Genomic DNA, 24,389 nt, shown 5'->3' with positions numbered 1-24,389 from the left:
GCATATGGAAAATGAGGGGTCGGGTGGAACCAGACAGCATGACTTCACAAATCATGCCTGACTGAGTGGCATTCTGACTGAGAGGCTGAGAGTTTTGATGGACAAGGAAGGGTGACTGACACCATGAAACTTAACACAAGCAAAGCCTATGACACATTCCCACACAACATTTCTGTCTATAAACTAGAGACACCTAGATTTGATGGATTAGCTTTTTGGTGAATAAGAAATTGCTGTATATTCACATTCAGTAGGGCTACCGTCAATTTTCAGTGTCCATGTGGAATCCTGTTCTGCTCCCATGAGACCTCCCTTGCAGTGTTGTGGCTCCAGCACAAAAAAGAGACAGACCCACTAGAGCAGCTTCAGAGAAAGGCCACAGAAATGATCAGGAGGCTGGAGCACCTCACCTGTTAAGACAGGCTAAGAGAGTTTAGATTTTTCAGCCTGGAAAAATCTTCAGGGATACCTTTCTGGAGCCTTCCACTTCTTAAAGGGGGCCTAAAGAAAAGATGAGTGTTTTGTTTGTTTGTTTGTTTTTGTCAGGAAGTGTAGCAACAGAACAATGTGTAACAAAAGGGTAGGTCTGGATTGGGTATAAGGAATACATTACTTACTATTAGTGTGGTGGGGTGCCAGAACAGGTTGTCCAAAGCTGTGGACGCCCCATCCCCGGAAGTGCTCAAGGCCAAGTTGGATGGGTCTTTGTGCTAAAGTCATCAATTCATTGTTCTCAGAAAATATACGTACATATAGATGTGGACATACAGATGTTTTTCACCTATATATGCAATAGGTACGTGTACATTAGATGTATATGTGTATATGCATATGTATTTGACATCCTCATGCACTTTTTGCATTCCCTGTCACAGAAATGAAATTTCAGACTGTCACATCTTGATGAAATTCTTTGATTTCTCTATCCACAACGCAAGGTTGTAGAGGAAGAGCTGTACACAGCTTGGGCCTACAGCAGATAAGGTTGCAGAGGATGGAAAACCCAAGAAAATCAGGGAAGCACGCTATTATTGATTGAAGTGCTGGACCCCCACCAAGAGGGAAGCAGGAGCAGACAAAAGAGAGATATGCTGGGGTAGGAAGGATACAATGCTCTCATCTTCAAGAGGCATTGAAGCAGACCACACCCTGCACTCCTCCACACTCCTCTACACTCCTCCATGTTTCCCTGCATCTGAGTTCACCCTGACCACAATGCCACTGTCTGGGGACTGTTGACAATACACAGCTGCTTCCTCTCCAGACACAAGTGAAAGCTTCATTTTTTAAAGAAAAGGAAAAAGAAAAGAAAAGAAAAGAAAAGAAAAGAAAAGAAAAGAAAAGAATTACAATTTTTCATTATTTTAAATCTGTGCACCTGCACATACAAGCGGAAGGCAAAAGCAGGCATTGATCATCTACCCTTTTCTGCAGCCCTCATTGCTATTTGGTTATTTGGCTGTTTTTTATCTAAGCTGTAATACTTGGAGGCAGCATACTCCTCCACCATACTTGCTACGCTGGAGAGCATAAGTTGTTATCACCATAATGAAGACTAACTCCAAGTCTTTTGTTGCATTGTCTGCTTCGCAATCTTTTCCTTCAACAGGACTGACAGCAGCACAGTGGCTGGGAAAGTGCTCAGACCACATGGACAGAGGTCCTGTCAGTAGAAAAAGTAATTGGTGGCTGTGAGCCATCATTATCAGCCGAACTGAGAGTGCTCTCTGCTCCCAAATCTTGCACCTTTACCTGTTCATGGTGGATACTGGAGCTGTTCTCTTTTTGTGCCAACTCAGTAATGCACAGAGCCAAAGACAACTAACAATGGAGAAAATAACATGCTTGCAATTTCCAAACTGGAAGGGAACCTTACAAAATTGCTGGAAATGGTTGTAAGTTTCTATTATTGCTTGATGAAGTGGTACTGAAAGAAAATCAGTCAGAACAAAATCTTTCACACTGTATGCAGCAGGCCCTGAGTGACTGTAGACATACAAACCATTGGCATGAGTACACAAAGAAAGTTGCAGACTTCTGGAAAGAGTTCAAAGAAAGTGCCTCAAAGAAGGCAGTGACTTGGGCCACCCATGCACAAGAATTCACTTGGAAAAGGACTCTATTTGAAAGACACAGGTATCACATCACCCCAAGAAATAAGGCTAGGTCTTCCAAATTTGAACAGTTCATTAGATGGATTAATTAGGAATCAAATTAAGCTGTGATGTAGCTAATGGCCAGGTCAAAGCAAAAATATTGTGATAAGTGGCTATTGTTCTCCAAAGATTATTAGATTTTTGCATGGTTTGCAGAAATTGAGATTCTAAGAGGTAAGAATTAGTGAGCATTGAAGCACCAAGACCATGGAAATGTATGTGCACTGAAGGACATGTAGGCACATCAAGGTAATCCAAGGGCATGACTGTTTTCACAAACTAATAAAAAGCACACACACACACACTCAAAAATAAAAAAGCACAATTAAAATATATACAGGTTATTGGACAAAATTTTGAAGTTAAAAAAAAGCATAATTATTAATAATGCAAAAGTGCAAAAGAAGTATTCTTGAGTAGGAATGGAGAACAGTGTCTGCAAACACAATTCAGTAATCACTGAGAACATGAACTGGGGGGAAAAAAACACCTGTAAGATCTTAGTCTTTGTGCCAAGCCCATAACACAGTTACGTATGCTGCGCTGCTTTACAGGACGTGGAAAAAGAGGAAACATTCATAGTAGCCAAGGAGCTGTGCTGGGAGACAGGCCAGTAAACTGAGTTAGCAAACACCAAAGAGACAGATGTGTCTTACACCATGCCATTTTGTGTGGAGCTTGGGTTCAATACTTTCCAGTAATGGAAACACCAATTTATGACTTGGAGCTCGATTTGTCTCATCGTAGAGCCTCATCCAACCCATGGATTTATTCAAGGTTAAACACACTTTACATTGCACCTGGATCAGGGCAATCCCAGGGAATATGTACAGATGGAGATAACTCTTTGAGAGCAGCCCTCTGGAGATGGTCTTGGGAGTCCTAGCAAACAAAAAACTGGACATGAGTCAGCAGTGTGCGCTTGCAGCCTCGAAGGCCAGCAGTATCCTGGGCTACATCAGAACAGGGGTGGCCAGCAGAGGGAGGGAAGTGATCGTCCCCTCTGCTCTGCCCTTGTAAGGCCCCTTGTAAGGCACTCTGTCCAGGTGTGGGATTCCCTGTGCCGGAAAGATGTAGATCTGTCAGAGTGGGTTCAGAGGAGAGCCGCGAAGATATTCGGAGGGAGTACCTCTCCTGCAAAGAAAAGTTGAGAGAGTTGAAGCTGTTCAGCCTGGAGAAGAGAAGGTTCCAGGAGGACCTCACTGCGTTCTTTCAGTTAACTAAAGCGAGCTTATTAATAAGAGGGAGAATGACTTTTTACATGGTCTGATGGTGATAGGACAAGGGGGAGTGGTTTTGAATTAAATGAAGAGTCATTTAGCTTAGATATTAGGTGAAAGTTTTTTACTCAGAGGGAGGTGATACACTGGCACAGATTGCCCATAGAGAAACTGTGGATGTCCCATCCCTGGAGGTGTTGAAGGCCAGACTAGATGGGCTCCTGGGCAGCCTGATCTGGTGAGTGGCAGCCCTGCCCATAGCAGGGGATTTGGAACTCAATAATCTTTAACATTCTTTCCAATCTAAGTCATTATATTGGTCTTTGGTACGTAGGACAGCTGGAGAAAATAAAGGTTGCCCCACCTCTGTTAACCATACTTCCAACTCCTTTCTGCATTGTCCATCATCCTGGCCCCCCACCTGCACAAAATAGCGCAATCCCATTTCGGAGAAAGTGTCCTTGGGTTACCGTTGTACGTGTACTTGCCAGTTACGCACAGCAGCCTGGCAAGGCAAGGTGAGAGAGGGCTCTGAAAAGCTATGGATAAGATAAAATGCAGCAGGCTGTGAAACAGCCACATTAACTGCAAAGGAACAGAACCACGCTATGTGCTAATGCCTGGGAAAAGCCAGAAGGCCTGGGCAGCTGGGAGATAAGGGACAGATATGGAAAGATAAGGGAAAGAAGGAGAGGGAAAAGAGTACTGATGGTACATGATACAAGGATGTGGGGTTTCCTGCAAAGGAAAGAGAATAGGCTGGACAGCAAGGAACCTGCTCTAGCTGGCAGGTAATGGCAAGGCAGAGAAAAGCTCTTCCCCAGCCAGACAGCTCCACAACCTTCAGCAAGGCTGCACCATGCCCTTGCGTGCCTCTGCTGTACCAGCACTCCATCTCCTTACCAGGGGCTACGCCAACAGCCAGCACACAGCTGAGGAACAGCTGACAAAGTACCCAATGCCAAGACAAAAGGTGCTGTGGACTCATCAGCTTTCAGAGCAATGACTAGAGTGTGTGCTACCTGGGAGGAGGTTCTTGATCTGCTGGGGGGCAAGTATACTGATGACACCAAGGGGTGGGGTGCAGTCAATGGATCCGAGGGACAGACTGTCATCCAGAAGTATCTAGACAGGCTTGAGCAGTGAGCCCGGATGAACCTCAGAACATTCAACAAATCCAAATGCAAGGTCTTGCAGCTGGGTTGAAGCAACATCTACTACCAATACGTGGTGGGGAATGAAAGGATTGAGCACAGCCCTGTGGAAAATGAACTGGGGGTACTGGTGGATGGCAAACTGGATGTGAACCAGCAATATATGCCCTCACTGCCCAGAAAACCAACTATATGCTGGATTGCATCAAAAGAAGCATGGCCAGCATGGCTAGCAGGTTGAGGGAGGTGATCCTGCCCCTCTGCTGGTGAGACCTCACCCAGAATACTGTGTCCAGGAGTGGAATTCTCAGTACAGGAGAGACATAGACTTGTTGGAGCACATCCAGAGGATGGCCACCAAAATGATCTAAGGGATGGAATCTCTCTTACAAAGACAGGTTGAAAGTGCTGGGGCTGTTCAGCCTGGAAAAGAGAAAGCTCTGAGGTGACCTGATAGCAGCCTTTCAGTATCTAAACAGGAGCTACTCAAAAGAAAGGGACAGACTCTTTAGCAGTTTCTGTCATGATAGAACAGGAAGGAATGATTTCAAGCTCAAAGAGGGTAGATTGAGGTTGGATATGAGGAAAAAATCTTTTACAGTGAGAGTGGTGAGGCACTGGAACAGGTTCCCCATTGATGTGTTTGATGCCCTGTCCCTGGAGACTTTCATGCCGAGGCTGAACCAGGTCCTGGGCAACCTGATCTAGCTGTGGATGTTCCTCTTCATTGCAGGGGAGTTGGACTAGATGGTCTTTAAAGGTCCCTTCCAATTCTTGGGATTCAATGATTCTATCTCCCAGCAGGCATCCTGCCAGATTCTGGGGGGCATGGTGCAACCTTCCTTACAGTACATAGGGAATGAACTGCAGAGTGGGAGCAGTGGGGGCTTCCCTATGTGTTTTCAAATCTGAGAGGCACTAAGCTTACCTTACATTTGGGGAGAAAAAAGGGTCCTTGCTCACTAAGGTTGAGCAGCAGACTGCCAGAGAATGCATCATCTAGCTATTGAGCCGGCTACAAAAAATATTCTTAAAGTATTTGATGAGGTGCTTAATGGACTGGAACACACCAAGGATATAACACGTCGTAGTGATATAAATCCCGGGTTGCTGCCAAAAAAATATATGCAGATGGCATCCAGTCAGGTCTGAGAAATAAATTATAAGTTAGTTAAACTGGACTAGGTGGTGAGATTAGCTCCTGCTAAGAACACAGGCACTGAGTGAGTGGGTTAACTCTGTGATTCCCATCACAAATGGAAATCGGGAAAGTCAGGATTTCTCAAAAGCAGTGAAAGTGTGGGCACCACATGAAATACTGGAAATTTCACAAAGGATCTACCGAAGTCTCCTGGGATTCCTGACTCATTTTGAACCAAGATTGGCACAGAGTTGACCACACTGAACAAGAAAAGTGCCTCAGTGTGCTGCTAACCCAGCAGAGCTCTGACATGGCAGCCTGGGGCACTGCTGCCAAACGGCTGCAGGCTGGCACTGCGGCCTGCTCCTCTGAACCTTCTGCCAGCCTCTCTGGTCCCTCATCCCCATGACCCAGAGCCACACTACAGTGACACCGAGCTCCTGAGAGCCGCGGCTTTGAGGATGTACTTGCAGAAACAAGTGGCCTGCGGGGTGAGAGGAGGAGTTCACCAAACCTTTGGCCTCTTCTCCTCAGGTGGAGCCTTATGCTCCTTTCAGTTTCCTCTAGGAAAAGAACTGAGACGTAGCATTCAGGGCGGGGGAGAGACGGAGCAAAGCAGAAGTAGTCCTTGTTTAACAATGACAGACAGTCAAAGAAACAATAGTGCCATAAATCTATTTCTGTTCAGTGGGTTCACCTTTTTTTTTTTTTTTTTTCCATCTTTTCTTAAAGTATGTTTAGTGATGGTGATTGGCTTGCAGTTGGATTTCTTGTTTTGCTGTTTGGTGTGTTTTCTGTTTTTTGGTTTGCTTTTTTTTTTTCTTTTAACTTAATTGGGAAAAAAAAAAAAATTAAAAAAAAATAAAAAAAATAAAAAAAAACCCACCCCGAACTAAATGCTTTTGATGAATCAAACCTTTTGGGAACTTCCTCTCTTCCATCCCTTTTACTTTTTTGAAGCTGCCCCCCCCATTCCCGTCCCCCCCCCTCTCCCCCATCCCTCCGGCCATATATCTGCATGGTTCCTGAAACAAAGTGGGCTGGAGAAGTTCAACTTCAGTTCACGGGAAGGAACATTCTGTACTCTGCACAACAGTCAGGGCTGCTGTAAAACAAGATCAACAACATGATCTCAGCTGCTGTGCTACGAGAGGGACACTGGCAACATCTGAGCCGCCCAGAGATCACTCAGTCCGTTTGCAGAGCGCCGACACACTCAGGCACATGCATGTAGAGAGGGGATCCAGCGCAGTGCATTCTTCCATTTTCCAGCCCAGGATGTGAATAGTGACATTATTTTTCCCCTCACTCAGAAATGGGGGGCGAATCCTTTACTTTACCACACACACCCCCTCTCAGAGTTTAATTATAGCAAAAGCATTTCCAAGGAAACGAGCCTGCCCGTCCCACTTCCCTGTTCCCGCAGACATGACTTGGCCAGGGACCTGAGAGAATACCTCTGTGTGTCACAGCTCCAGGCTGGGACTGATCCTGGCTGCTCCCTGCTGCTGGCTGTTGAGGGCCCAGAGGACTCTGATGAGCAGCTACCCCTACCCAGCTCCTTTGCTCCTGGGCTGTCAGCCCACCCATGATGGGAGGCACGACCTCCTCACCTCCTGGCCTATAGTTGGTCAAGGGATATAGAGCAGGAATGTGCACGTATTTGGCTGGAATGGGAGTAGTACAGGAGTGTGTAGATTTAGGGGATGTTTTCAGCTGTGTGCTGGTGTCCTCCGCTGACCTGTGTATGTAAATCACAGTGATTCATTACTTCAGCTGTCACTGGCTGGTGTTGTGCTTTCAATACAGAAAAGTAAGATTCGTACTATTCTCTTATCATCCAATCTGGCTTTTTCTCCAGAAATACAGAGGCAGGAGAGACTGCAAATGCCACAAACATTCCACATACAAAACAGCCTTGAGGCTTATTCTTGCATAATCACCTGTAATGAAACCTGGGCCTGAGAAAATATTATAATAATAGAAAGAAGGACAACTGCTAGCAAATTTCAAATATAATTCTTCTGATGGTTGATTCCTAGCTCAGGGAGATGTCAGCAAAAATGAAAATGGAGGTCACCAGTGAAGACTGAGAGAGAACAAGCCCTGAAGAGGGAATGTTTGTTCTTTTCTATAATGGAGACAGTGACTGGGGGGGGGAAGTTTCCCGACACTAAGAGACGTATAAGCAAGAGCCAGGGACCTGTGGAGGGACAGATGCCAGTTATAGTGTTGTTGGGAGTTTACTCTTCAGGAGCAGCACCACTCTGTGGGCTCAGGATACCATGCGCCCCACCACAGGAGCTGAAGTGCGGGACTGTTCCATCAGTAGGATGGCAAGAAGGGGCCATCCCCGCTGTGTGACAAATGGAACACTGGCAGAAAAACTGTCTCCAGATTTACCTTAAACTTACCAAAGTCACTGGGGTGGGGGTGGGGGGTGGGAGGGCAGCAAACATTACTCATTGTTAGTATTTCCTTCCCTAACAAATACATGCACACTGCTGAACGCACTGCTTCATTCCTCTCTTCTAGGACTGATCCTCTTGCTCATTGGTGCAGGAGTTTCAGAAAGGGTGGGGAGAAACTGTGAAATGAATCATAAAGTTTACAGCCAAAAGAAAATACACAAAGTCCAACTCAAGCATTGGCATTCTCATTTAGTGAACAGGCCTTGGTCACTGTTAGCATTTTATTGTCTGTGCGTTTTTTTTACACTGTGCTATTTTTGTAACTGCTGAAAGCTGAAAACAACTAGATTCCCACAGACTGAGACAGTAAATTTTGAGGAAAATGAGAATGTAATGTGCAGACTTCTGCACGTTAACAGATTTTTTAACTTTTGCAGAACCTCCAGTGCCAATTCCTGCATTCTGGGGGGTGTTGTTTATTTGTTTGTTTGTCTTTGTGAGTGTGTTCATTCCATGTTTCATCTGATATCAACTATTTATTTTGAACTGTCACCTTTTTTCCCACTCACTAACTGTCATCTGTCTCCACCACTTTCTGCAAGTGCGCAAAAATTCTTTGATCGTTTTAAGATGGAAAAATATTCCTCCTCGAATCATCTGTGCTTCCCTCCTCAACTGAATGGATTAAAGTCTGTGCATATTGCCAGTGCATTAGTATCCAATTATTCATAATTAATCTCTGGGTGTAACCACGTTTTTATTTCAGCTTCAAAGGAACGTTTTCAAAAGGTTTTGGTTGTTTTTTTTTTTTTTATTTTATTATTCAGAGTTAATACACTGCCCCAATTCAACAGACATTTGTGAAATACAAGGATGGCTTTCTAAACAGTTATTATATGTTGGCAAAAAGAAATGCCAACAAGCACCTAGTCTTAAAACACTTCAAATTGTCACTTTTGCATAAAATAAATTGAAGAGACTGATACTTGCCATACTACTAAGTAGGCAAACCTACTTCATCATTAATATGTGCACACAACACACGTGCACACACAACACGTGTTTTCCATGCATCTGCACAATAGGTAGGACAGCCTCTGCACTTCTGCAAGCAGGAAATAAATTTGTGGCCTACAGAAGACCTGCAAAGCCTCTGTTCTTCAACATATTTTTTTTCTGGTTCGGCCTTTCAATTCAAAACACTTGATACGCTACATACTCTACTGTTGTTTTCTCAAATTCTTCATGTTGAGCTTTGAAGGCACACGCAAAGCTGTTGCACGTTTGGCTCTCACCTGAAATGCAGTTGGAATTCCATCCCAGCCTAGAAACTGCAAGATATATATGTAGCTCAACCCAATTACTAAGTGGGGAGGCGATGATAGCATGGCATAGCAAATGAAAGGGAGCGTATGAGGCTGAATCACAGAGGAAGCTGAAAGTGAGCAGAGGTGTTTGAACTTGTTGTGGCTTGAAAAAAAATTAGCACAAAAACTCAAGAACAAACCAATTAGTTCAAACCTATGCTTGCTCTACCATGCATTGAATGGATGGAGTAGAAGATAAAGAGGGAAGAAAGGAGAAAAATGTGGTGTTTACTCACAAAGCAATATTAGGCACCTGTGTCAAAGAATTAGCAATAAAAACAAATGTTGAGATTTGTTGAGAATGCCTATTCCCTTCCTCCAGGAAGTGAGGCCAGAAGTTTCAACTCGCATTTTGTCTAACAAATGAGAACTAGAATACCTTCTTCTCAAGTATCTTGGCTTATATATGTCATTTCCAGTCTTTCACCCATAACTCTTTGCTTAGATAGTTTATTCTTAGACTTTCCTTTCCTGCTGGTGGGATATAGTCCTCCATTTTTCCTATGTTCATGGCTGAGCTCCCAAACACAAGATCCCTTTTGGCAGTCTGTTACTATAGAGACAAAGTAAAAGAAGTATGTACACATCTATCATGTTCCTGCTAGAGAGACCAATGCCAACATCAGAATATATATCAGAAAGATATAGCAGTTATTCTCCTCAGTAAGAATGTACGTTTGGTTATCGCTGTACTTCAAACATCCTCTGTTGACCTGCATCCTCAGCAGGGATAGGCATAGCTGCAACAGTGAAGGGGGAGGCCGTGCAGTGGCATACCCCTTAAGGATGGAAGTCTATCGTGGTCTACATGGTGGGAAAGACTGTAGAGATGCACAGAGTACCAACCACATGGTAAGATGAGAATACATATTGTAATGGCTAATGCTAATAAGGAGGTTAAGTTTGAATTTCCCTTAAAGCCAAAAGTTTGGCTAGCTCTTTTCCTGATGACATACATGCTGAGCCATACAGTGTTAATAAGCAGTTTGTTCAAATCCTTTAGCTCTCTCTATCAGTAAATCTGCCCTCTCACCAACTGTTCAGGATTTTTCTTCATTATGAACTAGTCCTCTTGGGATAACTAATCCTCTTCCTTCAGTTTTCATTCTTAAGGATGCTCTCCTCTTGGAATAAGAACTCTGAGGAATTAATCTTGAGCAATTTATGTGAGTTATTGCAACTATTTCTGCTTCCATATTCATATTGTGGACAGGAAGCAAATATCTGACAACTTTCTGGAGTCAGTAAACAGACCAAATACTAATACATTACAATACTACCAAGGATAATGCCTTACTGCACAAGTGAGACTACTGATTCTTGGCATACCCAAGGGCCTTGATGGCTTTGTTCCAGCACTGAGTGACAGATGAAAGCTTCTCTTGATTTCTTTGTAGATGATTAAACATCCACAAAACATCCTGGTATTTATCTAAAACCAGAATGGTCTACACACTTTTTTCTCCCTATTCTGTAAATGTTGAGAGCATCAGGAAATAAAAGAGTCCATCTCAGTGTCAACTAAAATTAAGAGAGAATCAGTCTCTCTCTCCACAAAAAATGTATATTCACTGCAACTTGCAATTCTTATGTCCTAGTAAGAAATTACAGAAGTCCCATTATACCAAACAAAGGAATATGGTGTACAGTGCAAGTTCAGGGACACATTTCAGTTTCCTTCATGTTGATGTTTGTTTATTTTTATGACAGTGAGATCCCCTGTAATAGTAACTATCTTTGCTCAGCAGTTGCTTGATTCTTAAAAGCTGTAGGAATATGTTCAGCCACTTACTGAAGCTATGACAATAGTTAGCTTTGATTTCCTTTTCTTGTGTTCTATGGATGTTCTTGTGCCAGCCACAAGGCGGGTAAAAGTAAGCACATGAATGACACCATAGCACCTACAAACTGTCTTTGCTCTTTTGTGATATCTGTGCCTGAACAATTAGCAGTTAAATCTTCATGAATGTCAGAAAGGTATGGGGACACGCAAATGCTCACACACATGTGCTCATGCATAAGCCTGTGTACACATGTGGAAATATAATATACAGGTAAAAATCATTAAACTGGTTTTAAAATTCTTGTTAGCACCATCTAGTTCTAACCATAGAACAATGCCATTCCCATTCCCTCACCTCTTTTACTTCAGAGCAGGGTTACGCCTGCCCCAGAAGGAAAATAGTAATCTCCAATCTGCCACCTTTGCAGAAATTTTACCATACTATATTACTCTACTTATGTGGGGAGGAGAGGGTAAGAGGAGAAGGGAGGGATGTGTGTTTGGTGAGGATCATCTGAACTATCCAGGCAAATCAAACACATTTTGTTGTTCTCAAACAAATCCAATTGATTGGTATTATTCTAAATAGCTAGATTCCATTATCTGGGGATGTTTCCTAACCATTATGTCAAAATGTCTTCCCTCAATAAGATATTATAGACGCCTCATACCTATGGACATAAATTAGGGACTAGTTTGAGATCCATCAGCACCAAGCTTTACTAAAGGAATAAGAAATTCTCATCAAATAGAAGATAAGTATTTTAGTTGAGAAATGAAACAGAAATATTTGAGTATAAGAGACTATTCTAAATCTCTTGATGAGGCACACTGTATTCAGTCTGGGCAGACAGGAAGCTTATTGGCTACAGTGAGTGTAGATAACGCAGGCTGTTGTCAACAGAACTTCAGCAGTTTTGTTTGGAGATGGTAGCGGGAGGGGTAACCTCCTAATTAAGCTTTCTTTTTCCTCTCAGTTCTCTGAAAAACGGATGTCAAATTCAGCAGCTCCTGCATAACAAAAAGCCAAATATATGACCAGCATTTTCAGTTTTTAGGATCTCTGCAACATATATTTTTTAAAAATCTACAAATACATAGCTATGTGACAAGTTTATGTATTTTACAAACGCGATATGTGCAAATAGCTAAAAGGTTCATCAGACTAAATCTCGGGTCACAGGTAAGTATCTCAACTACTTATATCAGTCCGATTCTTTGTCATTTCCAACCCCACTGAGGAAGCAGTAATAGAGAACAAGATTTCCGTTCATCAGCCAAAATCCATTCATTTCGATGAAAAAAGAAGATAAGGTACTAATTAGTTTTGTTTTATTTTTCAAGTATAAATCCCTTGCTCAAGAAGAGCAACACTTCTGAATATTTGTAACACTTATTTGTTTGACATTAACAAATGGCAGTTTATAGTCGTAGCTATCTGCACAAAGCTTCATGCATATCAAACACCCCAGTCTTCTCCAGGAATAATGAAGACTCATTGTTGCTGGTGCTGGCTTCACAGTCTCATGAAGAGCTTCATTATTAGGCTGTTGGCTTGAAAAAGTGTCGTGGAATGAAGCAGGATGGATGTACATGCATCAGGCTGCAGGCAAAGAAAGCAGGAGGGAAAAAAACAATAGGCACATCAAGGTTGAGAGGTAAGAGTCACTTTGTCCTAGCAAAGACAGTATGGCAGTGTTGCAGAACCAGCCATATGCACACATTAGGAAAAAGAACATATAATGTTTGTTTGTTTGTTTGTTTGTTTGTTTGTTTCATTAAAAAGTGTCTTCCAGCAATACCAGTATAATTGCATCTCATAAGCTGAGTTACACTGGGTCTGATCTGTAGTCAGACAAAAAAAGACTTTGAGAGACTATGCAGACCTTTCTGAAAAATAACTTGGATAATTCAGAAAGTAACATTATTCCACACTGGTCAAAATAAAACCAGTTGGAATTAAAAATCTGCAGGCTTAGGAAATGCTGTTCAGCTGTCATTGACGAAAAACTGTCATAGAATCACAAAATACATACACAGCAGCTAAAAAGTGGCCATTGTAGTTCTCATAAAGAAAGATTGGTAATTGAAATCTCCTTTTCAAATTCCAATATAAATAGTTACACTCTCAAGATATCACTGCAACTGTATAAAAAGATTCCTTAGCTCTTGCTGTACATTTTTGTGCTGCTTGAGAATTGACTTTTCTTTGTTACAGGAAGAAATAGTTACTTTCAGCAAGGGAGGAAATCGTGATTCCCATGCTTTGCTCTTCAAATATTTGAAGATTCCTCAGGAGAGCACAACACAGAATGAATATCATGATCATCTGCTAACTCTTCTGGCAGTCCAAGATAAGTTTTATATGGCCTTAAGTATCTATTTACCTGGGCCACTTCTCAGAGACAAGGGGATGGTGGATTGCAAGGACCTTCATTTCCCAGATGAGAAATATCATAAACTGCAAGTAGCTTTTGGTCACATATGATCGTACTCTAGGTTTTTTTTTTCTTTGCATTATTTCTATTTTTAAAGTTTGAGGTGTATACTCAAGTCCTGTTAGCCACTAGGCAAATTCCTCCAATTTGCTCATAGTTCTTTCTGTTAATGCATTTTGTTAACAAATAAAAATGTCTGCATGGATCATCAGTAGATTGACTCTGTTAATAATCCTGTAAGTCATCCACTCACCAGCAGCAATATCCAGGATGTAATGGAGTACATCACATTAGAAGTTATTTCACCTTCAGTGACTATCTCTAGAGTAAGTATGAGAACAGAGTATCTCAGGAAGTCCACGTTCTGCTGATCCTGTAAGATATCATATATTTTCAAAGAGAAATAAGAAAACTGAAATTAAACACATACGTTTCCTCTGAGGATTCCATAAATGTATTATTTTGATAGTCAATTAACACCAGCCAGTGAAAAAAAATGTCATCAATAAATGAATTTGTGATATTTCTGTGGCTATTGGCTTCATCTAAAACTGATTACAGCCAGAATGGGAGGTAGCAACAGAATACTTTAAGGGAATAATTTGGAGAACTAGGCCCCTTTTTCTATTTGTTTTAGTAGACTTTTTTTTATATATGCTCTTTCTGTGGGAAAAATTAAACAAAAAAATAATAATAACAATCAAGAGTGATGCCTATTATTATATCATTTGAATCACCTAAAAATAAATTACATTGTGTATCCATTGTGCAACACTACAAGGCTGTTAACGTGAAATGCCTGTTATATTAAGTCAATTCTGAGGATTATCCCACATTTTCACAGAGGTACAAACCATCCTGGGCAGTGGTGAAAACATTATGCAAACACAGAAGCAGTTGGACAAACAATCCAAAACCATGGATTGGTATCAAGAGATCAGCAGACATGACTACAAAAGAACTGCCCAGGAATGTATGTGCCAGGCTTTGAGAGAATTCTTGAGGGAGCTGTTTCCCAAAGGGAGGACATTAACCACTGCTAAGAGGCTCTGCATTCCTGCATACCTAACACACAACTGGAGGGCACAGATTTAGATCTGCAATGTGGTGGTCCAGATAAGGCCAGTAGTGTTTGTCGTGTTCCAATATTCACCACTCATAAGAAGAGAAATATTGGCTTGAACTGGCATTATGTTTTATCAGAGAGTTTCTACATCTTTTACATTCCTGGAGGACAGACTATTCCACCGTGAAATAATATCAATTACGTGTAGCAGTCTCTTTGAAACAACCTGATTGAAACCAAAGGTGGTTACAATAACTAAATGTAATTTAAAAAAATAATAAAATAAAATAAAACAAAACAAAATAAAATTGTATTTACAAGAAGAGCGGATTGGAATCCCCTAAAACTAAGGTTTGTATCTCAACACGTATCTACAAGAAAGTGAGTATGCTCCATGTTATCATCTCCCATATATAAACTTCTTTGCACGTTCAAGGTCTCCTAACAATTGTTCAGGATAAAACATAATTTTCATCTGTTGGAAATAATGAATACTTTCTACTTATTCCATAAGGTGCATTTACTTTATAAGCTAAGATGGGAAGGAGATAATTAGTGGAATTCCAGCTGCTACCTTCAGCAACCTGAGAAGCAGATTAAATTAGCTCTCCAATTCTGTCCTTATTGGCACCTGCTGAGTATTGCTGTTCTCTGTGGACTTTCTCTGGTACAGCACATTGAAAGTGAGCAAACCCTAATATAAACAAAAGGAAGAAAAGACTTCACATTGGTCTCTTTTACATGTACTAATGGAAACTAAGAGTTATAACCTCCACTCACCTTTTTGTCAACAGAAATAGCAGTCGTAATAGAACAAGATAGACTCAACAGCTGTGATTCTTAACTACCACAGAGTAGGCTTCTCAAGGATGTACTTCCGTGTAAATATGCTTAAATGCACATTTGATCGCTTTTTCTGCCTAGTCAGGTGACTCCTGGGAGAAAAATTGGAGATTTATTCATTTCTGCACAAACACCACAACTTCTTTTGTTATCATTTAATAACCATTGCTGTTTTGGGAGAAACAGAGTAGTAAATATTTACTTGCTTGATGAAATGAATGCTGAAATTCTCAAAACAGCTGCTGGTGTAAACATCAACAGGTAAATTGAATTTCAGTTCAGTCTTCCACAAAACACAGCATGATGGATTCAAGGAGGAACACCATAGCTTTTTAATGCCATTTCTGTGTTTACTGAGGTTGATCTTTATCATTTGATCTTACTCTGAATTCTAAGTAGGACAAGTTATGTATCTGAATGAAGATCCTAGCACATTCAACACTGTGGACAATAAAAGCACCTTGTACTTAACTTCTGGGGGGATATTAACACCCATTGCGTACCATGAAGTACCAGTTTCTGTATACAGACAACTACTTAATTGGCAAAATGGGTCATTTAGATGAATATTTATGAAGAACTTCATATCAAATGGCAGCATCCACGGGCTATTTTTATTATAATTATCTTCTTGCAAGCAGCAGAAACATGCTTTGCTGTCTTCGAGATTTAGGATGCTGGAAGAGAAACAAGACAGGCAACGTGTGTTTTCATTACAGGTCAACAGAAAAAATTGGTATTTTCTGTGTAACTGGCTCCAGGTGACATGACAAGGATTAGTTAAATATACCTGGACTTCTGACTCACCTATAGCTGTGATGGGAGGTTCTTTGTCGGGGTAAGGCTGAAGCTCAAAGAGGTGAGGGGACCTTCAAAAATTAAGCAAGCCTAAATAATAGTTTTCTTCTGTCTCTTTCTCCTTATCTCCTTCAAACAGTAAGAAAGATTATTTCATACTACGTATCTGTAGTAATAATAGTTGTTCCTTGGACAGTGTTACAGTGACAAAGCCAGCAGATGGTCTTGGTGCTGGAAGCATTACTCTCTGATCCATCCTAGAAAGTGCCTTTGCATCTGTCTTGTTAAGCCACTTTACCTGAAAAACAAACCTCTATAGCTGTCGAACTATTTAGTCTGAAATGTCAGTGCCATTATTTGAACAGATTAGAGACACCAAAAGCTTGCAGTTTTGACTGCTGCACTCATTCTAAGATACAATAATTTTGTATCTTGAAAAAGTAGATAAACGGGTTTAGAGTCAGCTAGAACAACCTAATGGTGGCCTAACTGCCCTTCTGAGTGAAAAATAGGTTACTCGAAACTCCAAATAGCACATAAATAGCTAATCTTTAAGTCTTTGACTTACTCTTGGAGCTCAGAACCTTAGCAAGATGTGTCTTCTCTCTGATTCAGTATTGCTCTTTGTAATACAAAAAAGTAGTATTCACCTAATTACTGTTGTCAGTAGATTTCAGACAAGCAAAATACATAGAAATAGTCACAGAGATACAAAATTAGCTGAAGTGAAGAGGAGGAGCACATGCTCTGAAGAGAATCACGTCCTTTACTAGTTTCTTACCTGAAAAATCAAAGAGCTATTAGATCACCTGGTTCTCCAAACCCTTTTAACACAAGCTCAGTCAACTAGCTTTGCTTCTAAGTTATAATTAAATTCTACTAACTGACATCGTTGTTCATGCTTTTTCTATTCTCCTTACAGCTTTTTCTCTACACATTCAACTACGCAAGTCTGCAGCGCTGCCACGCACGACAATTCACTGTGGTGAAACCAGAGGCACACGAAACATGTATTTGAATAGAGCATTAGGATTTGAGAAGATTGGATGGAAATTATGTGGTGACTATGGGGGAAAAAAGGGAAGAAAAAAAAGATAGATCTCTGGTGCATGCATTGGTAAGTAACCGCAGTGACAACACTCTTGGCCCTGAACTTTAGCTTTGACAGGAACCTGCTTTGCAGATTACTGAGGCAGTGGTGATGCATCACACTATGCATGTGACTATATCTGTACATTTCCCATAGATGTGTGGGGGATAGAGCTCTGAGGTATGCACTTTAGGCTTCATACGTCATATGAGGGAAGAATTGGATACCTCAGGCTATGCTAGACAGCCTTGCTCTTGTGCTGCTCGCACTGCTGACCAGAAATTGTGCAGCCAAGTCAGCAGACTGAGCATGACCTAATATCCTCTTTACCCCAGCAGGACTTACCAGATCAAATTTAGCACTGTGATAATGGCCCACACTGGAGCTGACTTGCAATTCAACCATCTCAGAATCAAGGGCAAGGCATGATTTTGTTTGCCTTGTACTGACAGCCTTGGAAAGGCTTTCAAAATGAGGTCACATTTTAGGCAATCATGAAGAAATTCATCTGGGCCCAAGTTGGGACCCATATCTGAGGTGATCCAAGGTGTGACTGACTCCAGCAGATCTGTGCTGAAAGCACAGATTCCAGGATTCCTGCAGGGATTCACACCCACAGTTCTCACCTTGGAGCCAAGTGCTCAGGCAGTGTGAAGAAGATAGCCTCTGCCCTCCTTTATAAACCCATTTGACTTTGAATGAGTAAGCCTTGTCCGTAGAGCACTGACTTGGGTCTGGGTGAGATCTGAACTCTGGTCTCCAGGCATTTTACAAACAAGTGAGAAAGTATCAGAGAGCCTCCATGCTGCAAACCCAAAGGTCTGGAAAACGTTTGCAGTGGGTGTCAAACCCTTCTCCAGGCCACTATCACAGACAGCATGATGGGCCTGGTGGCTTGGCTACAGCCGCCTTGATGTTTTTAGCAGGGCCCAAAATCTACAAAGATATGCAAACCAAGTGCTTCTATGTATGAAGACCTAAATGTTGGAGTGTGAGCACAGGAACAGAGTATCAGGGGAAAAAAAGAAGAGAAATTAGACCTTACGTTTTCTTATCACTAAGAATCAGCAGGCAATTTTGAATCTGTGTAGAATTTAAGTGTCCATTTGCTGCTCAAGATATCTAAAACCTCCTTGGCTCTCCCAGCAAAATAATTAAATATGTAAATAAAGTTAGCTTTGTTGACCTGCCACAAACTTTAGTTTAAGTCAGTCAAGTCAAAATTGATTTTCAAATAAAACTGACTATAAAATATTTTACTTAAACTCACTAAAGGCTAACTTTAAAACTGTCATTTAAAAAAAAAAAAAAAAAAAAAAAAAGAGTGGCCATGAAAGTAGATGGTTGACTTCAGGAAAAAAGCATTTCACCAACCTGAACTATGTTCTGAATTAATAAACAAAGTATATATGTGTGCAAACAGAACACATAACAAGATCTTCTAGCATGTTGTTTTAGAATATATCTTTTTGAGATAAAACTTCCTAGAACAGGGTATCTTGTTCTAGAAAAACAAAGGATATAATATTATAATATTGGAATAATGTGGGACATATGTGCAAGCACAGGTACATTCATTTTGCATCTCTATCTTTTTATTTAAGGTTATGAATTGATATTTGAAAACCTGAAAAAGGGGAATGAGCTGCAGAACCCAGCCCCTTTCACTGGTGAACGCATGAGAATCGGTACAAAAATATTACTTGGCAGCAGCCAAAATTATGAAAGGAAATTAATGTGTTTAAACCCTCTGTTTCTCACTTGTTCCCACATAGTGACTGAACCTACAAGGATTGGCCCATCCAACTCCAGGATGCAGAACAAAAGAGACACACGTCTATTAAGGCAAACCCAGAGAAGGGTCATAAGTGTTGTTAGGGACTGGAGCACTTCTCTTACAAAGGCTGAGAGAGTTGGGCTTGTCTGGAGAAGAGAAGGGTCTATGGAGACCTGATTGTGGCCTTCCAGTATTTGGAGGGGCCTACAAGAAAGGTGAAGAAAGGGTGTTGTTTTTCATTTGATTGTTTGTTTTACCAGGGCCAGTAATGACAGGACAAGGGACAATGGTTTTAAAATGAAAGGGTAGATTTAGATTGGATATAGGGAATAATACTGTTACTGTAAGGATGGCAAGATGCTGGCACAGGCTGACCAGAAAAGCTGTGGATGCCCCATCCCTAGAAGTGTTCAAGGACAAGCTGGGTGGGACTCTGGGTAGCCCAACCCCCCTGCTGTGAACTGCAACTGGATGATCTTTAATGTCCTTTCCAACCCTAATCCAGACCATTCTATGATTCTACTAAAATAATAGAACCACTGAATGTTTGAGGTTGGTAGGGGCTTCTGGGTCCATCTAGTCCAACTCCTGCTCAAGCAGGGCACCCAGAGCAGGCTGCCCAGGCCCATGTCCAGACAGCTTCTGAAGATCTCCAGGGAGGAGACTCCAAAGCCTCTCCAGGTGCTCTGTCACCTGCACAGCACAGAAGTGCTTCCTGGTGTTCAGATGGAGTCTTCTGTATTCCAGTTTGTGCCCAGTGCTTTTTGTCCTGGCACTGTTAGGAAGCGTCCTGGCACTTTTAGAAGATTGTCTTGTGAACCTTCTCTCCAGGCTAAGCACTCCCAGTTCTTTCAGCCTTTCCTCAGAGGAGAGATGCTCCAGGACCTGCATTATCCTCAGCTCTCTTCAGAATGCTCTTCATACTGGGAAGACCAGAACTGGACACAGCACTCCAGGTGTAGCCTCACAAATGCTGAGCAAAGGCCAAGGATCACCTTCCTCAGCTGGCTGGCAATGCTCCTGATGCAGCCCAGGATATCATTGGTCTTCCTTGCTGCAAGGGCACATTGCTGGCTCACATTCAACTTGCTGTCCAGCATGACCCCCCCAGAGTCCTTTCTGCAGTTACTTTCTAGACTCTTTTACCTCTTTCCTGATGAACAGAACTAATTTTAAAAGTTCATAGCAATCAAATATGATTTAGAGAGATCCTGTATGAAACAGTATCACTGCTAATTACAAAGGCAGAAATTTGGTGTCCCTGTTCAGTGCAGGAGAGTTGGACTAGATGGCTTTCAGTGGTCCCTTCCACAATTCTATGATCTTTATTTTGTGTGAAGAGAATTTCTACAGAGGTTTAACTGAATTTCCAAAGGAAATCTCTCACCATTGTCTCATTTCATTGTTTAACACCATTGGTATTGGCAATTAAAGCATTAACGTGAATAGGTTTATTAGTATTCCCATAGTCATAACACCCAGCACCATAGCTCAGAGAGCTCCAAACCCAGGCGGTGCCAGAGCGTCGGGACTGCCACAGTGAATGGTCGGGACTGCAGGATGGTCGTGCAGCGGCGAGAGATCACGGATGCGTCTCGCTTCCTAGGGAGCTGCCAGGAGGGAAGCATGGCTCTCGTCTGAACCGTAGTATTGCAAAGTGGATCACAGCGTCAGACAAGCCCGAGACATCTCTCTGTTTCCGGCATAAAGCACCACTAAAGGGGAGGGAGACAAATTCCCGCAAATCGCTGGAAGCCAGACGTTGCACTGGAAAACACTTGGGAAGCAACTCCGATCTCCAGGATGTGCGGCGTCCCTCAGCCCGCTTCCCCGCCCCTCCCGTCCCGGGGACCCTCTCGACAGGAGCCGCCGTCCCGCAGAACGTTCTGCGGCGGGGCTCAGATGCCGGAGGGCATCCTGCCGGGATGCCGCAGCCCTGCCGGGAGATCCGCGCCGCCGGGCACCAAGCAAGCGTTGCGCCGCACCGTGCCGACCCCTCAGCGGGAGCGGAGCTACTACCCGCTGCTAGGTCTCCCCCAGCGGGTGGAGGTCGGTGTGACCGGGCCAGGGACACCCCCAGCCGGGTTACCGGCGGTGCTCAGCCTTCCCATGACGGCCACGCCGCGGCATTCTGAGCGAGCGCCCCCCGCCTCACCGGCCACAGAGCCCGTGGGGGAGCCCCGAGGGCCGCGGCGGCAGCGGGCGGGGGCGGACATGTTGGCGGGGGCGGCCGCTGCCGCACGGCGGGGGAGGGCGGTGCAAGATGGAGGCGGCGGGAGGGAGGGGGAGCGCTGCGGAGGGCATCTGAGGTGAGGGCGGGCGGAGCCTGCAGCGGGGAGGGGCCGGCGGGGGGGGTGAGAGCCCCGCGCACGGAGCGGGCGGCCCCGGTGACACAGAGGAAAGGGAAAGGGATGCGTCTGTGTGGAACAGGAGATTAAGTCCCCAGATAGAGAACAATGGGAGCGTTAGGAATATTAAAAATGTTGAAAATGCCGAGGCTATTACGACTGTTAAACAATAAGGGGGAGAACCCCCCCGCCCCCTCTGACGGCCGCAGTGGCCGCGGTGAGGGCTGCCCGCAGGGACCCCCGTCCCGCGCACTGTACCGGCGCTGAACCCATCGCCGCGTTACACCCCGTGTGTCACACAGCGCGCCGCGCGGAGGGCCCGGCCCGGCGCAGTGCGGGGGGCGGCGCGGCGCTCACGTGTCCGCCTGCGATATAGGGCAGCAGCCGGGCTGCGCTAGCGGAGCTCGATGTTCCCGCAGCGCGGGGATTTCTGAGAACTGGGGCTGTGTCCTCGCATGAACCCGGCTCACTGCCTCCCCCGCCCGCTCCGCAGCCTTAAAGCGGCGATGCCGCAGCCGCGCCGCACGTACGCCTGCAGCCCGCAGTGCGGAGCGGGGCCGGGCGGAGCGGAGCGGGGCGGAAGGGAGGGGGGACGGGGCAGGAGGGAGACCGGAGGCAGCTGGCCCGTGTCGCACACAGCCTGCTGCACACCCGTCCTCCATTGTAATCTTCTTCGTTATTATCACTGTTATTATTACTACCTTTATTATGATCACCGTTGCTCAGTGAAGCACCCGGTGGGGGGGTGGCCAGCCGTCAATGCTCTCAGCACAGCACTGTCCCCGCGAACTGCCTCCACAGAGGGCTGCAGGACAAAGGCATTGACTGTCCCATTGCCGCCCATGACTTGGGGGCTGCTGGGCACAAAGGAGCTCCCTCAGTTCCGGTGCCCACAGAGCAGCACAAGCCCTGGGAAAGCTATGGAGGAAGGGGCTTTGGATGACTTTGTAGGCAGCATCAACTGCTGAACTACACAGAATGGCATCCTCCAGCACAGCCGTGTCTGCTCACGCTCCCAGCAACCGTGCTATGCTTCCCCAAAGGGCAGAGGTGCTCCCTTCCTACGGTGCGGCTCTGAACGGGCAGTGGCTGCTGCTGGGGGGAAGGCACCATATTCCTTCAGTACCGTCATGGGGCACGGGGACACCCTGCACATGTGGAGCACCATGTAGCACCTTCAGATTTGTATCTGAAGATATCAATCACACGGCACGACTGCCACTGCTGCAGCCTCACCATCGCCTAGCCCTCAGTGCCATGTCAATTCACATCCAGCTGGTACCAAACACAGTGGTTCTGGAGAGCTAAAGTGAAAGAGAAGCAGTAACTGCCATCATATTTGGACCTTCTGGCTCTTGAAGCTCCATAGATGTTACCACACCAACAGGATGCTTTCCTACATTTTATCTGAGTGCGAAGAAACTTTAAGGGAAGAAACTCCCATATACTACATGGGGAGCAACTCGCTGCACACATGCCTCACAGAGCCATACTCTCAGAAGAGCTCTGCGGTGATGAGAGCAGTGGAGCTGCTCACAGGCTGTGGGGGCCATGAGCAGCTGCAGCCGTATCAGGGACCATTGAGGTGGCACCCAGCTGTTACTCTAAAGGGGCCCCGCACACTGGAATGTTTTGGTTTGATAGGAAGGCACCGCTGGAAGCACTGGGAGTTCTGTGAAGACTCAGTGCTTCCTCAGCATCAGTCAGACATGGATTACCTTCCAGCTGTTTGACTGGGTGGCAGGATTGGGCTGAAAAGACAGAAGCCGGGAAACAAAAAAGGGTCTCACAGATTCCGTGCATTATACAGTGTGGGATTGAAGGAGTTGATGTCATTTCCCAGAGCTCATAAGGACCCGAATTTAACAAAGATGTGAGTGTGTCCCAAATACCCCAACATAATATGATTCCTAAAGAAAAAGCCTAGTAAGCTACAGCCTCACTGCAGAATGTTACAGTGGGAATGGCATTTCTGCAGCAGCAGGCTGTGATGCACAACAGCACTGCTGATGTCACGAGCAGCGGAGCAGGGCAGGGAAGGCCCCGCCGTGCCCGGACGGTGAGGCACGGAGTCACCGCGGGTCCTCTCCCGGCCCTCCCAGCATCACGCCCAGCAGGCCCGGCACCGGCTCCCACCTCGGCCCACGGGGCCGCTGGGGAGAAACGCAGGAGGGCTGTTGCCTCACACACCCCTCCCCACGAGGACCGGCGCCTCCGGCCGTGCGGCGATGTCGCTCCCCCCGAGGGTCCGCCACCAGGACCTCGCCGCGGGCGGCGGTAGCCGGGGGCTGCCCCGGTCCAGGCGCGGGGCGGGGCGGGGCCCGGCGGCTGTGCGGGCTCTGCGCACCCCTCGGAGCGCGGAGCGGATTGGCGGCGGGCAGGGCAGTGACATCAGCCGGCGCACTTTCCATTGGCCGGCCGGTTGCTGGGACGGCAGGGCTCCCGGCGAGACACTTAACCCGCGAGGCGCTGGGCGACCCCCTCTGAGTCGCCCCCCCCGCCTCGACCCGCGCCCCCCGCCCGCCCCGCGGCCCGGACCACGGTCTCCCGGGGTATTCGACGCGCCCGCTGCCCCGAAGGGCCGCCGCCATCGGCGTCCCTACGTCCCGCGCTTGGCATCGCCCTTTTAAGCGGGCGCGGCGGGGCGCCCGGAGTAGCACGCGGCCTGCGCAGGGAGCGCGGCGATTGGCGGGGCGGGCGGCGGGCGGACACACCCCCCGCCAAAAGGCGCCCGCGAGCGGCGGGGGGAGAAGGTAAACAGAGCCGGGCGGCCCTGCCCGCCGACCAATCGGGGGGG

Source organism: Lagopus leucura, unplaced genomic scaffold (genome assembly GCF_019238085.1).
Source record: "Lagopus leucura isolate 7727_CA_CO unplaced genomic scaffold, USGS_WTPT01 Super-Scaffold_100018, whole genome shotgun sequence".
Taxonomy (NCBI): domain Eukaryota; kingdom Metazoa; phylum Chordata; class Aves; order Galliformes; family Phasianidae; genus Lagopus; species Lagopus leucura.
The sequence above is the reverse complement of the archived record's forward strand: the minus strand, read 5'-3'. Positions refer to the sequence as shown.